Source organism: Carassius gibelio, chromosome B4 (assembly GCF_023724105.1).
Source record: "Carassius gibelio isolate Cgi1373 ecotype wild population from Czech Republic chromosome B4, carGib1.2-hapl.c, whole genome shotgun sequence".
In the NCBI taxonomy this organism is placed as follows: domain Eukaryota; kingdom Metazoa; phylum Chordata; class Actinopteri; order Cypriniformes; family Cyprinidae; genus Carassius; species Carassius gibelio.
This window is the reverse complement of record NC_068399.1, coordinates 25,855,880-25,869,856: the sequence shown is the minus strand read 5'-3', so window position 1 is coordinate 25,869,856 and position 13,977 is coordinate 25,855,880. Positions and strand designations below refer to the sequence as shown.

The window sequence follows — 13,977 nt, the reverse complement described above, 5'->3', positions numbered from 1 at the left end:
CAAGTCCAACTGAAGTGTAGTCGTTGCTCATGAATATTAATCGCTCTGCTTGATGTTTCAGAACTTGTTGTCTGACTGGCAAACGTTGTGCGCTAATCAGCTGGTGAATCAAACAGTCTGGCCAAATCATGGCTCATGAATATTTAATAAGTTAACTGACTGGCTCCAGGTAAGCTACCAGACAATATCTGCACAACCTAAGCAATATTTCATGCATCATACCTACATTTCACATGCAGGATGTGTTCTTACATTCAACAGAATGAGACGCGTAATTAAAAGCAAGAAAATCTATTCATAACTTTGAATCTACAGCAAACAAATATAATATTAATAGCGGTGTGAATGAGTTTATGGGTATGAATTGAACGCACTGAGATAAAAATACAAAAAAGAATGTCGTTCACGTCTTTCTATTGAAACAAAAAACTTTCACAACCAGTTATAGTCTGATTTACAACAAATTACTATTTTTTTTTTTGAGTACTCATGTGTGAGTACTTGAGTACTGAGTTCTGTTATGCAGCACAAATTAATGGCTAGAAACTCATCTTTCTATTAAATATAAACCAAAAACAAACACAGTGAGGAACTACTCTTATGAACCAGTTCTTTTAATGAATCACTCAAGATCAAGCAAGCCAAGTTTGGAAAAATGGAGATGCATTTTGCATAAGTGAGTATATGACTACTTTGACAACAGAGTATGAGTAGTATTATGTAACACAACATAATGGCTAGAAAATCAAACATACAGTGTTACCAGTGAAGTCTGATTCACAAAAATAACTCTTATGAACCAAATGATATAATAAATCATTCAAGAAGTCTCAACATGCCAAGTTCTTTCTAATTTAGTGTCAGGCAGTATGTGTGTGAACTAAGTAAATTAATACTTTAAATACCTAAACAACCAACATAGTGCGAGCAGTGAAGTCTGATTCCTAACAAATTACTTTTATAAACCAATTATTTTAATAAGTCATTTAAGATGCCAAGTATAACACATTTAGATGCATTATGCATTATGCAGTACATATATGCACAAATAATACTTTGAGTACTTTGACTTTCCACATTTGCTCTGCATGGCAGAAACGAATGAAGTGATTAATTGCAATCTTGACAGACAGGATTAATATTTAATCAGGAAAATGGTGATATTTGCAGATATTTTCTTTATTTGCTGGATTTATCGAGCCGTTTTGTCTGCAGACTGTTTGTTTTGGGATGCGAGCGGAATGTTGGACGCATGTTGCCAAGGTAACAGTGTGATATTTACCATGTCGTCTAGGATGGAGAGGAGAGGACAGACGGGATGAGGACGGGTGAAGAGTGGGCCGTAATGTCAGGGGAGTCAAGCAAACACTGTTAGCGGGGAGATGGGTATTTTTGCATCGCCGTGGCGTCACACTGACCCTAGAGGTCAAGGAGATGACGGAGCACAGGACTTAACACACCTACACACAACAGGCACATTGTCAGGTACATTAAATGTCAGTGGCACGGACAGGTTTGGCATTTCGAGGTGGACGGTGTTAGCAGCTGAGGTCGTTTGGAATGGGAAATAATGTTTCTTGTTGGTTTTGGCGCACCATAGGATGTTATTAAGGCATAGTCCAGCCAAAAATGAAAATACGGTCATTTAATCACACTACACTTGTTCCAAACCTGACGGATTTTCTTTCTTCTTTTGAACACTAAAGAAGATATTCTGAATAATGTTGATATCCAAATCGTTGACTGTAGCCATAGTATTTTTTTTTCACGCTATCGAAAACTGTTTGGTTACCAAAATTCTTCAAAACATTCTTTTTGTGTTCAACAGCTAATAGAAATTCATATATGTTTAGGTGAATAAATGACTTTGGGAATTTTTGGATGAACTAGACATTTAAATTGAAATTTTCTGGGAGGTTGTATTTTATAAGAGAAACTACACTTTTTGAAGATGCAAGGTGAAATGATTACTATAGTATAGTACTATACGTTAGTACTATAATGTGTTTACCAAGAAAATAGACTTTCTACTTCAAATTTACACATTAAATTCAATGTGTTACTTGCCATTTATTAGTAATTTTTTGTGAAATTATAGGTTGCTGTATTAATAATAATAATAATAATAATTAATAAAGCCATTTTTGTTTGCTGTAGATGTCAGAGAGTGTGCAGCGGAAAAAACAAGCCATTATTATAACTAATTTAGACTCCAGTCTCCATATGAACTGGAGAAGCTCAGCAGTTTGTTAACATCAATCGTCAATTTCACAGCAGTGAAGAAAGGTAAAGTATCCTTGTCTCCATTTTATTAAATAATTAACTGGTTCTCTTGTCCTGGCATTCTGTCTCAAAACAATACTGGGCAATAACAACAACAACATTCACCTTGTTTGATTGGGCCAAACAAAACTGCACATTAATATTTCATTCTGCTCTTCAAAACCAGCAACGATCCATTGGAAAGTTTTCAAAAGCAGATCTCATGAAACAACAGTGCAGCTCTTTGGAAAAACGACTGGACAGATATGAGTTCAAACCTGGTTAACGGTGCGCCGCGGACCCTCAGGCCTCTGTTAGACCAACAGTAAAATGTGTTGAGGGTTAAGGGTCACCGCTGATGCTCAAATTCAATTTGGCCTCCTAGAAACTTTGTAATACAAAAACTTGTACTTGTGCCACTGAAATGCAATAGTTCATACTTACAATCCTTCCAGTTTATGTTGGAAAATCTGAAGAAATGGATAGATATAAAATTACATGCCAGGCTCTCGTAAACCATGTTATTTTTCCCCCCTCTGTACAGAGTTTGGTGAAATTTGTTGAGACATCGTCTTTGCTGGAGACAGTGGTTTGGCAGATGCTTTTAAAGTTCATTTTTAAACCAGCAAATCTTCAAACGTCATGTGTGCTGAACTATTCTTAAATTTTCCTACTCTGCTTACAACTTCCAGAACAGAATGTGCAATAAGCCACTAGCGGCTATATATATATATATATATATATATAAAAAATTGGCATATTAATATATAATATGCACTCACATGTGCAGATTGCTCTGCATGTTATTACAACTTGAGGTTCATGTTGATTCTAATATTAAACAAGATTAAGAACTTAGAAAAAAAGGAAAAAATATATATTTATGAAACTTAATAAAAGTATAGTATTCAATACATATATAATTATAAAAACCTATTATTATTATTATTATTATTATTATTATTATTATTATTATTATTATTCATTATCATCTGGAAGTCTTTGGACTGGAATTCTTTAACAAAGAAAGTTTAAATATTTAATACATTTAAAAATATATATTATTATTATGTTATATTATTTATTATTTATATTAGGTTTATTATTTTGTTCTATTATTTCAAAGAAAATAAAAATGTTCTTGCGCAAAAAAACAACAGCGAAAACAATAATAATGTAGTTTTACCTAAATTTAGTAAAAATTCAATAAAACTATAAGCAAAGCAATTCCAAGAGGGTCCTCGCACCACGGTTTTCGAGTCCTAAAAATGGTAAAAACATTATTTTTAATAACAATAATAACACTTTACTTTTTATTTTAGAATTTATGAATGCTAATTTAATTAATGGATTAATTTTATTATTATCATTACATAATGCACACAAAATAAAAAATAAAACTATAAAAAACCCAGTTCTCTCACTATAAGAAGCAATAACTAAAATAGTAAAACTAAAAGGTTAAAAACAACACAATAACAATAATAATAATAAGTATTAGTAGCAGTAGCATATAATTTGGATGAATCCTGGCAATTTCTAAACAACCTGAAACATGGCTCACCCAATCAGAATTTAGTGCAGATCTGTTTGTTTTTTAATCTCTTTATAAGTTGTTTAGTTGCAATGGTGTTAACTGCTTGTACCTCTGCAGCAATCCTGCTGTCTTGCTATGAAGCGCGCTGGCTCATTCATCCTCCCGCTGCTCTGCTGTGGAGCCGGTGTTGAGCAGCAGGTCTATCTGTGGGTGGATGAGCGGCGTCTCCTTCCCAACAATCGCTCCTCTACGCCCACGCCAGCACTCATCTCTCCGGGACAAAGCAATGCAAATCAGGCTCTGTAGTCAGGTCATGTTCAGTGTGTTTTACTAGAGCTGGATTCTCCCAATATCTGTCCACTAATGTGCACATTCAATGTATGATTCAACACAAGCCTGTGCTACACGATGTCACTGTTTTGACCACTGGGAATGTCTTCTTTGACCAAGCAGATTCCCAGATTAGTAAAGTGGCTCCAGACAGGTTGATGGGAATATAACCTGCCGTCTTTCTAACCCTTCAATCATTCATGGGTTTTAAAGCCATGCACGTAGCCTCTGCGTTCCCCCGCGACGTAGGGACTTAATCACAAACACACTCGCTAGTTTTATGGATGAGCCTAGCGCACGACATGTGGATTTTCTTACGCAGTTAAAGATTTCCAGTCAGTCATTAATCCACAGATGACAAACTCTATCCCTCGACTGCGGCTGTGAATGCAGCGGAGAGAAAATCTACACTCCACAATGTTGGCTTTGGTACTATACCAGATACTATCAATACATATCGATAGCGAATTGGTGGGTTTTTGTTAAATGTGAGCCAAAATCATCACAATTAAGAGAACCAAAAGTCTTAAAACTACTTCAATCTGTGTGCACTGAATTTATTTAATACACGAGTTTCACAATTTGAATTGAATTACTGAAATAAATGAACTTTTCCACGACATTCAAATTTATTGAGATGCACTTGTATATATGAATCCTATAATAATAATAAACTACTATTCAGATAGATAGATGAGTCAGTTGTAAATTCACTAACAGCTCTGAACGATTCACTAACGGAGTCCGATTCAAACCACACACAAGTGAGCTTAACCCTTGTGCATTGTTCAAATTCACTACCCTTTCATTATGATCGAAAGGGTAGAAACTAAGCAATTTTTTGCCAAGGCCTATCTAAAGGGTTAATGGTCCAACCTAGTGATCAACTGTAAAAATAATAAATTTGACCTCTTCTCAAAAGGGAAAATCACAAACAATCAAGAATGCATGATTATATGGTGTCATGGCTTTGCAATCAAAAATTTTCGTTATAATGGAAGTCAATGGGGCAAAAACAGCCACCAACAACAAATGTGGGAGAAAAAATTAAAATCTAATGCTGCACAAAAATTAACAATGCATCAAAGCCAATCTTGTTACTAATCTTTGACATGCCCAAGACTGTGATAAAAGGTAAAAAATATCCAGTCCACAATCACTTTTTAAATTGAAAATATGTAATTTTGTGTTGTTGTTTTTTTCCCAAATCAGTGACATCATTTATGAACTTGGTAATTAAAGAGTTAAAATCTTGGATTTTTTTTTAAACATTTGGTAGTTTTGATCAGGACTGAGGTTGATTAATAGATTTATGCAAAAAAAAAATAATAATAATAATTATCTGCTACATTTTTACAGCAGTTTAATTTAGTGGATTTTTCATCCACGAACATAACGAAAGGGTAGTGAATTTTCCCAGAGTGTATGGTTCAGTTTTTGAAAAAAAAATTCCAAAATATGTGTCAAAATAAGATTTGTCACCAAAAATCATTCCATTAGCTCAAACGCATAGAAAGTTGTGGACAAAATAAGACTCAACTTTAACCCCTAGTGGACGAAAATGTCCCCAACAACGCATAAGGGTTAAGGTTGACTGGTGAATCTTCTTGACTGATTTATTTTTAAAAAAGTATCTGTTCGTGTGAGTCATTTGTTCACAAATCAGATAACGCAACTAGCATGGTGTTTGTTATTGCGTGCAGGACACATTATATTCACATTCTGAAGCCCTTTTAGCAAGGCCTGTCAAAGGTCTATTATTAATTTGTCAAAGACTTGATTAATAAATCACTGGCATCCACGGAGACGAAGGCAAATGTAAAAGTAGTTCACAAAACAGCCCATTTCTCACAGAAACAGATTCAGAACTGCTCCAGGAGCAAAATAATGATCGGTTAGCTGAGGAAATGTAATGTAAACCATTTTGTCAACTTTGCCTTCAGACCACATTCACACTTGCTCGAGTTCAGGGTGCCAATCAGTGTCTGTTCAATCGCTTACTAATGGACTTCATCTGCATGTTGTTAGCAGACGAATATTTCAATAATGAGTTAGCGCTGGCCAAATATGTCATTTCCTCTCAGACGTCTGTAAGCAAGACTGCAATCAAATATATTAGTCTGGGAGCACAAAAGGTTTCACAAACGGTTTCAGCATGAGTGGCCACATTCATTATGATCATTGTGCGTCCACATTTCCATACTGAAAAGCGCAATAACCATTTAGTTAGGTAATAGTCTTTTACAGCCAGAACAGAAATGCTAACTTTTGCTGCTAAAATAGCTCAAGGGTTTTCGAGACAAACCACCTACTGTGTGCCATTTATTTTGGACAGACTTAACTTTGGTACCATCTTAAGACATATTATCCATAATCCACCCATCCTTAACATGCATACTAAGACAAACGGGAAGGAAAATACTAGATTTTTCTTCTAAAAACACTGAAACACACTCAGCTAAGCACTACTAAACAACTGGTGTTAATGAAGCAGCTGTTTTCAAGCGGTGCTTAACGTTCATCCTCATATGAGAGTCTGTTTTTAAGAATAAATCACTGCATTAATTGTAGATGTTCCCAGCAAAAACAATTCCTTAAAAGGCTAGAAAGCAATCCATGACAGCATCATATCTCACACTAGTTTTATGTAGATTTATATACATTTCAATGTCACCCATCAAATAGCGAGATAAATGTAGAAATGAAAAATGGCACAGTGATGCAAATCATAATTTTTCTAGCAAAATCTTTAACTGCATTCTAAGGAATAACAAGCTGAAAAACACTGAATAATCATTGAATAATCAACCTTCAAAGCAAACAGAGAATTCAAAAACAGTCCAAAACTTACTGCATATAGAATATACTAAAGATATTTAAAAAGTGTGTGTGTGTGTGTTTAATGCTATTATTTATTATTATTATTATTATTATAAATAATAATAATAATGATAATAATAATAATAATAATAATAATAATAATAATAATAATAATAATAATAATAATATAAATAATAATAAATGATATATGCAAGTTATCTCAGCAGTACAGCCAAACTTAAAAAAAAAAATCTTTCAAGGTAACAAAATATAAAATAAGCAATGGCAAATATTTAGGTCAAAAGACAAACATCTTTATTAAACATTATTATTGTTCTTGTTATCATTTTAATATTATTGTAATAAAAATAAATGCCAAAACTGGATGTAAATGACATCTGGGCTGATATTTATATAAAAAAAATCCAAATCAAAAAGTAAAACGAAATTATATTTCTTTTATAAAATAATATCAATATGCAATATAGTGTCTACAGTCACATTTTGGAAGTTACTGCATGTTGATAGGATTTTACAAAATATACGAGATGTTGTGTTTCAAAGACAAATATCTGACAAATGCAGGACACTGTGACTAAATCTGTCAATAAAACTTGACAGACCTATAATAGAACATTATGATCAGATAGATAGACAGACACACACAAGTATGTACAGTATATATATATATATATATATATATATATATATACACACACACACACACACACACACACACACACAAACCTCTATTGAACCAGTTTCGTCTTCTCGTTTTGAATATCTAGGGCACATTAATGGATATGTGTCCATTTGCTGACACAGAAGATCCAGGGCAGAAAAGGCATGTGTTAGATTGTATATTGACAGGTCTTCCTCTATTTCCGCAGCAGTAGCTCATGAGCACTGACTCCCAGCGATGAAAAGAGCTCGCTCACAGGATCTGGAGGGGCTAGGCATGCTGAAAGAATGAGGCCGCTCAGTGTGATGGAGAGCGAGAGCTCATCTGTGCAGCATAATTGTGTGCTGCTGACTGCCATGTGCTGCACTCCGAGTGTGACATTGTGCTGCGCGGCGCAAAAATAATGCACATTGTGCACTGCTACACAAGGCTGTTATACACACGCAATGGCCTTGTTGAGATCTGCCACTGTGTCAAAAAGTATTATTATGCAAGTCATTCGCTGCCTGCTTGCAGGGTCATATACCGTTAACATGGCACGTCCATTAGGACAAAACCCTAGAGCGAGACTCTGTATGCCAGCCGTCTGTCAAGGGTCTGATGTGTGTAATCGTAAGCTGATTGGCCACAGCTCTGCTGGATCCAGTCTCGGAGCGTTGACCGCTGTGGATTTCCTGCTTTACAGATTGGATGGAAATGCGAATGGGATTAGGTGAATGAATGCTTGCAAGCTTCATATACTCTGATTGGACAAGCAGAGTATTTGGTATAAAGCTAAATTAATTTGTTCATGAATGAATGTTTTTGAACGAGTCAGCTGTGTGAATAATACAATGACTCACTCAGTTACTTGTTTCTGTACTGAATGAATTAGCCGTAAAAATCATGTTTTGATGTTTTGATTATGAATGAGCAAACAATGATTCAGTGTTTTTGAATGAATTAAATTCAAATACCATTCACAAATGAATTAGTTCTTCTGAACAAATTGAATGAGTGAATGATTCAATGACTCACTCATGAACAGTCACTTTTTTCATTACTGAATAAATCAGTGCTGTTCAACTAATTGAATGAATCAATTAAACGATCATCTGTCCAATTCTGAATTAATAAGTGGTGTTGAACAAATCAAAAGAATGAATGATTCAAATTTCTCACTTATAAACACAATAACTTGTTTTTTCCTGAATGATTCACTCCTCCCAAACAAATCAACAGAGCGAATTATTTAAATGACTCACTTATGAATAGTCACTTGTTTCATTCCTGAATAATTGAATGTTGTTGAATAAATCAATTTCAATCAATTCAAATTATGACAATCACAAAGATGATCACTTATTCTATTCACGAAAGTATGAGCGTTGTTGAAATAATTGATTTAGTGAAGGACTCAAATGACTCACAGTCACTTGTTTTGTTCCTGAATCAATCTCCGCTGAACAAATCAACTTAGTGAATGAATCCAATGACTTAAAAGAATCACTTGTTCAATTTCTTAAACAATCAATACTGTTGAACAAATAATAAAGTGAATGATTCAAAAGACAATCATGCTCCATTTATAATTGAGTAAGTGTTGCTGAATGAATCGACTGAGTAAATGACTCTAATGACTCACTCAAAAAAGACAACTACTTGTTTAGTTCAGTAAAGAATCACTGTAGTGAAACAAATCTTTATTTTTAAGTGAATGTTTATATTAATTAATTTAAAGGCATACTTGTGCAATTTAACCTGCAGAGTCAAATCACCATGACTAAAATTAAGAGTTTTAAACACTAAGTTAATTTAGCCATAAATATTTATATTTTTTTGTGAATGTCAGTTTATGAGGCTGAAGTAGATAAATGACTAGCAAGGATGTTCATCCAGGATCGTGTCCTAGTTGTGTAAATCATGTTAGGATATTGGCATTACTGCATTTTAGACCTTTATTCCTCACTCTATGCTTCATTTGATTGCACTATGTGGATGTATGGTGGTGTTTTACGAGCAATTTACATTTAATATGGCGTCTGTCTTTGCACCCCAATTCACCCTCAGGGACCAATAAACTATGTCTATCCATCTCCACAAGAAAATCCACTTATGCTACAGACACATCCAGCATAGAAAATCAAGTCTGAAGGAATCCGTCAGCACGCTGGCTGACAACTAACCGACCGCTCGCTCTTAAAGTTCACGATTAAGACGTGTTTTTTCAACACTAATTAAACATGGGGAAATCAACGGCTTCTGTTTGTGCTTTCCTAGTAATCTATGAAAAGATGGGCAGGATAAAAACCGCAGAAGAGAGTTGATACGACCAAGGCCGGAGAGATTAGAGGGACAGATTGGTGAATGTGCCTCGCCAGAGCCGCTGATAAGATGCCTTTACTAGTTGCGAGATGAAAAGAACCAAGATGGAACAGCCTCGCAAAGTGGGAACAAGACTTAGATCATGCCTGCGGAACAGATTTCGACAAATCTGAGTACCTGTGATGTGCAATGTGCACCAAGTGACACTGATACTCAACAGCATAAAAAATGGTGCAAAACCAATGCATGTTGTTTGTCAAGCGTGCATCAATCACAGCTTAAAAGGAAATGTGAATTATTGATGCATGAACGCATTGATGAATCTGTCAGCACAACACCAATTACAGTCTCAAGATCCGAGACTGTGTGAAAAGAAACACGTATCTTGGCCTGGTTTGAGTAATGTAGCTTTTTTGGATGAAGCAAGTAAATATGATGCAACCGTTTTCTCCCTCAAAGAATCTTGCACCACCAGGCAATAAAAGCGGTTTGCCGCAATAAGCGATTATATAAAGGCCATCTAAATTGTATCAGTGTGCATTTCATGAGGCTTGGCATTGTAATATCTTCATGGCTGAAAAAATGATCCACAGCGCCATGATATTAATAACATGGTCAGCCAATATTAGCAATTACGTCTTGATGGATGAGTGTGTTATTGTAGGAGGCGACTGGGGCCGATGTGCCGGCAGAACCCAAAATCAAAAAGACCCAAAGTGTCGACGTTTCCCTTTACTTATGTAAATCCTTCCAGACAAGCAACATCTCCCTCAACGGCTCAATTACCGTGCTCGATTTTAAACAATGTTTTTTTGTAAAGACGCCACTGTTCGATGCCTTTGTTGTTGGCGAGGGAAGCGCTGTTCTCCCTCAGGCTCTGGGGAAATATCTGAACTCTGCGTGAGTTTAGTCTCTGTGCTTTTATCGCTGATAAGAGGAAAAAACAAAGCAAGAAATCAGCAGAGGATTGCGATGCGAACGCTGTGCTCACCTCGCCTGGCTGTAGAACTCTCTCTCCCCTCACTCGGTGTCCCTCCGAGACTTTCAGACGGTCTGGCTGGGGTGCGAATGGCTGCATACCCCCCTAATGCACTAAAACCCTCTGACAGACTGAGAAATGAAAGACAGGGAAGCAAGCTTTGAAATGGCTATGTCACACTAAGACTGGCGTCCCTCTGAATCATGACAGGGAGGCCGGTGGATGTTTCAGGATATTTAAAAGACAGTTTAAAGACACGCATTCTTAAAAGAAACATCATCAGCATGATGAGACCAGGACTGATTTTAAACTCCAATTCAACTGCTGAATTTAAAAATGATAGATGGATAGATAGATAGATAGATAGATAGATAGATAGATAGACAGATAGATAGATAGATAGATAGATAGATAGATAGATAGATAGATAGATAGATAGATAGATAGATAGATAGATAGATAGATAGATAGATAGACAGACGGACGGACGGACGGACGGATGGATGATATAGATAGACAGTCGGATGGATGGATGGAACAATAAAATGATAGATGGACAGACAGTCAGATGGATGGAAGGATGATGGATGGAACAATAAAATGATAGATGGCAGACAGTCAGTCAGATGGATGGAACAATAAAATGAAAGACAGACAGACAGACAGACGGATAGAAAGATATATAGATAGATAGATAGATAAACAGTTGGATGGATGGACGGATGGATGGATGATAGATATAGATAGACAGTCGGATGGATGGATGGAACAATAAAATGATAGATGGACAGACAGTCAGATGGATGGAAGGATGATGGATGGAACAATAAAATGATAGATGACAGACAGTCAGATGGATGGAAGGATGATGGATGGAACAATAAAATGATAGATGGCAGACAGTCAGTCAGATGGATGGAACAATAAAATGAAAGACAGACAGACAGACAGACGGATAGAAAGATATATAGATAGATAGATAGATAAACAGTTGGATGGATGGATGGATGGATGGATGATAGATATAGATAGACAGTCGGATGGATGGATGGAACAATAAAATGATAGATGGACAGACAGTCAGATGGATGGAAGGATGATGGATGGAACAATAAAATGATAGATGGCAGACAGTCAGTCAGATGGATGGATGGATGGATGGAACAATAAAATGAAAGACAGACAGACAGACAGACGGATAGAAAGATATATAGATAGATAGATAGATAAACAGTTGGATGGATGGACGGATGGATGGATGATAGATATAGATAGACAGTCGGATGGATGGATGGAACAATAAAATGATAGATGGACAGACAGTCAGATGGATGGAAGGATGATGGATGGAACAATAAAATGATAGATGACAGACAGTCGGATGGATGGATGGATGGATGGAACAATAAAATGAAAGACAGACAGACAGACAGACGGATAGAAAGATATATAGATAGATAGATAGATAAACAGTTGGATGGATGGACGGATGGATGGATGATAGATATAGATAGACAGTCGGATGGATGGATGGATGGATGGAACAATAAAATGATAGATGGACAGACAGTCAGATGGATGGATGGAATCATGAGTGCCCCAGTGGAAGAGAGTGTGGATCTGACATGTATTCAGCTCTCAGAGACGCAGCGCTTCACGCTCGAGACAACAGCCACTGAGCACAATAAACCTTTCGCAAGAGAGAATGCGCGATTGCTGCAGCTTGGACGAATCCTGGCCGGCAGCAGAGAAAACACTACTCAGATCTGACTTTGGGTTGAGAGAATATTGGGCTCCTACGTCTCCACTCCACATTTCTACCCATAATTTGTGGTAACATCATTATTCCTACACACAGCTCCTCAACTTACAATCCAACTGTGACTTACTTTAATACTTAAACAACTTCTTAAGCAACTGCTCAAGAGTCTGAGATGAAATGAGAAGAAAACTAACTTTTCTAATTTTCGTGTTTGATGTGGTATATCATAAAACAAACCCGCCTGAATCAAACATGAAAATTGTAGTTGATAAAAACAGTGCTAAACTACGCTGAGAAGTTTAACATGGTTAAACATTTTTAAATAATACCACCACAGTAACTTCGGAATGTTTGTAATATATAAATATCAAAAAAAACTTTAAAAAACAAATACACCTACTCTTAAAAAAAAACATCAATGGAATTAAGAATGCTTTCTAAATTCCAATTCAGTTTCTTCTAAATTTTTCCAATTCAGTTGATATCGTAAACAGGAAGTAGAATTAAAATCAACTGAAATTCAAAGAAATTAATTTAACTGTAATAAGAGTGTTTTGTAAAAAAGTAAAAATAAAGTTTGTCAATCCGAATTTAAAACGTTTACACAAGATAAAGTGCACTTAAAAATTTACCATCTGTCAAAAATAACTGCAATAAGCAGTATTTTTTTAAAGAGAGAACGTGTTTCAGGCCAAATTTTGGACGTTCATTGAATTGTATTTTTATAATATTTTTTATATTTTAAATAAAAGTGAAAAGATAAAATAAAATTATAACTAATAATAATAATCAGTAATTATAAATAGTAATTCTAATCATATGTAATTATAAAAAAAAAAATACAAAAATAGTAAATTTGAACTGAGCAAATAAACAGGAAGTAAAATTGAAAATGAAATTCAAAGAAATTCATGCAATTGCAATAACAGCTACTTTTTAAAAAGATAAAGCTAGTTTTGTCAAGACAAATTTTAAATGTTAATTTATGTTCTTTTTATATAAAAGTGAAAAAAGAACAAACAAACACATACATACTTACCAAAAAGAAACTAAAAGGAAAGAATATTAGAAGTGGAAAACTGTAATAACCCTGCTTCACTGGGGTTTGAGACTGGCATAATTATCCCTCTGGAACAAGCTCCTCTTCTTCTTGGTTTTGCATATCCTGAGTATCAGAATAATGGACCAAACCACGGGGTCACGCCGTGTTGTCTCCGCTCTGCCAAGCCTTCAGCCCCAACCCAAGGCAGCCATCATTATTCCTCCATAAACCTGGCTTCCTCACCACACAATCAGAGCGT

General features: G+C 35.5%; 1 protein-coding gene across 26 annotated transcripts in view; it reads right to left on the bottom strand.

Annotated features, from left to right (window-relative positions):
• LOC127956515 (pleckstrin homology domain-containing family A member 5) overlaps positions 1-13,977 on the bottom strand; it is a 140,249-nt gene that overhangs the window by 68,081 nt on the left and 58,191 nt on the right. Inside the window, exon 1 of one of the 26 annotated variants that reach the window (XM_052554513.1) lies at positions 10,927-10,947. The exons of the other annotated variants lie outside the window; for them this stretch is intronic. The gene's annotated coding sequence lies outside the window, so the exon portion shown is untranslated. Of the gene's footprint in view, positions 1-10,926; positions 10,948-13,977 lie in introns of those variants that run through there. 26 annotated transcript variants of the gene reach the window in all.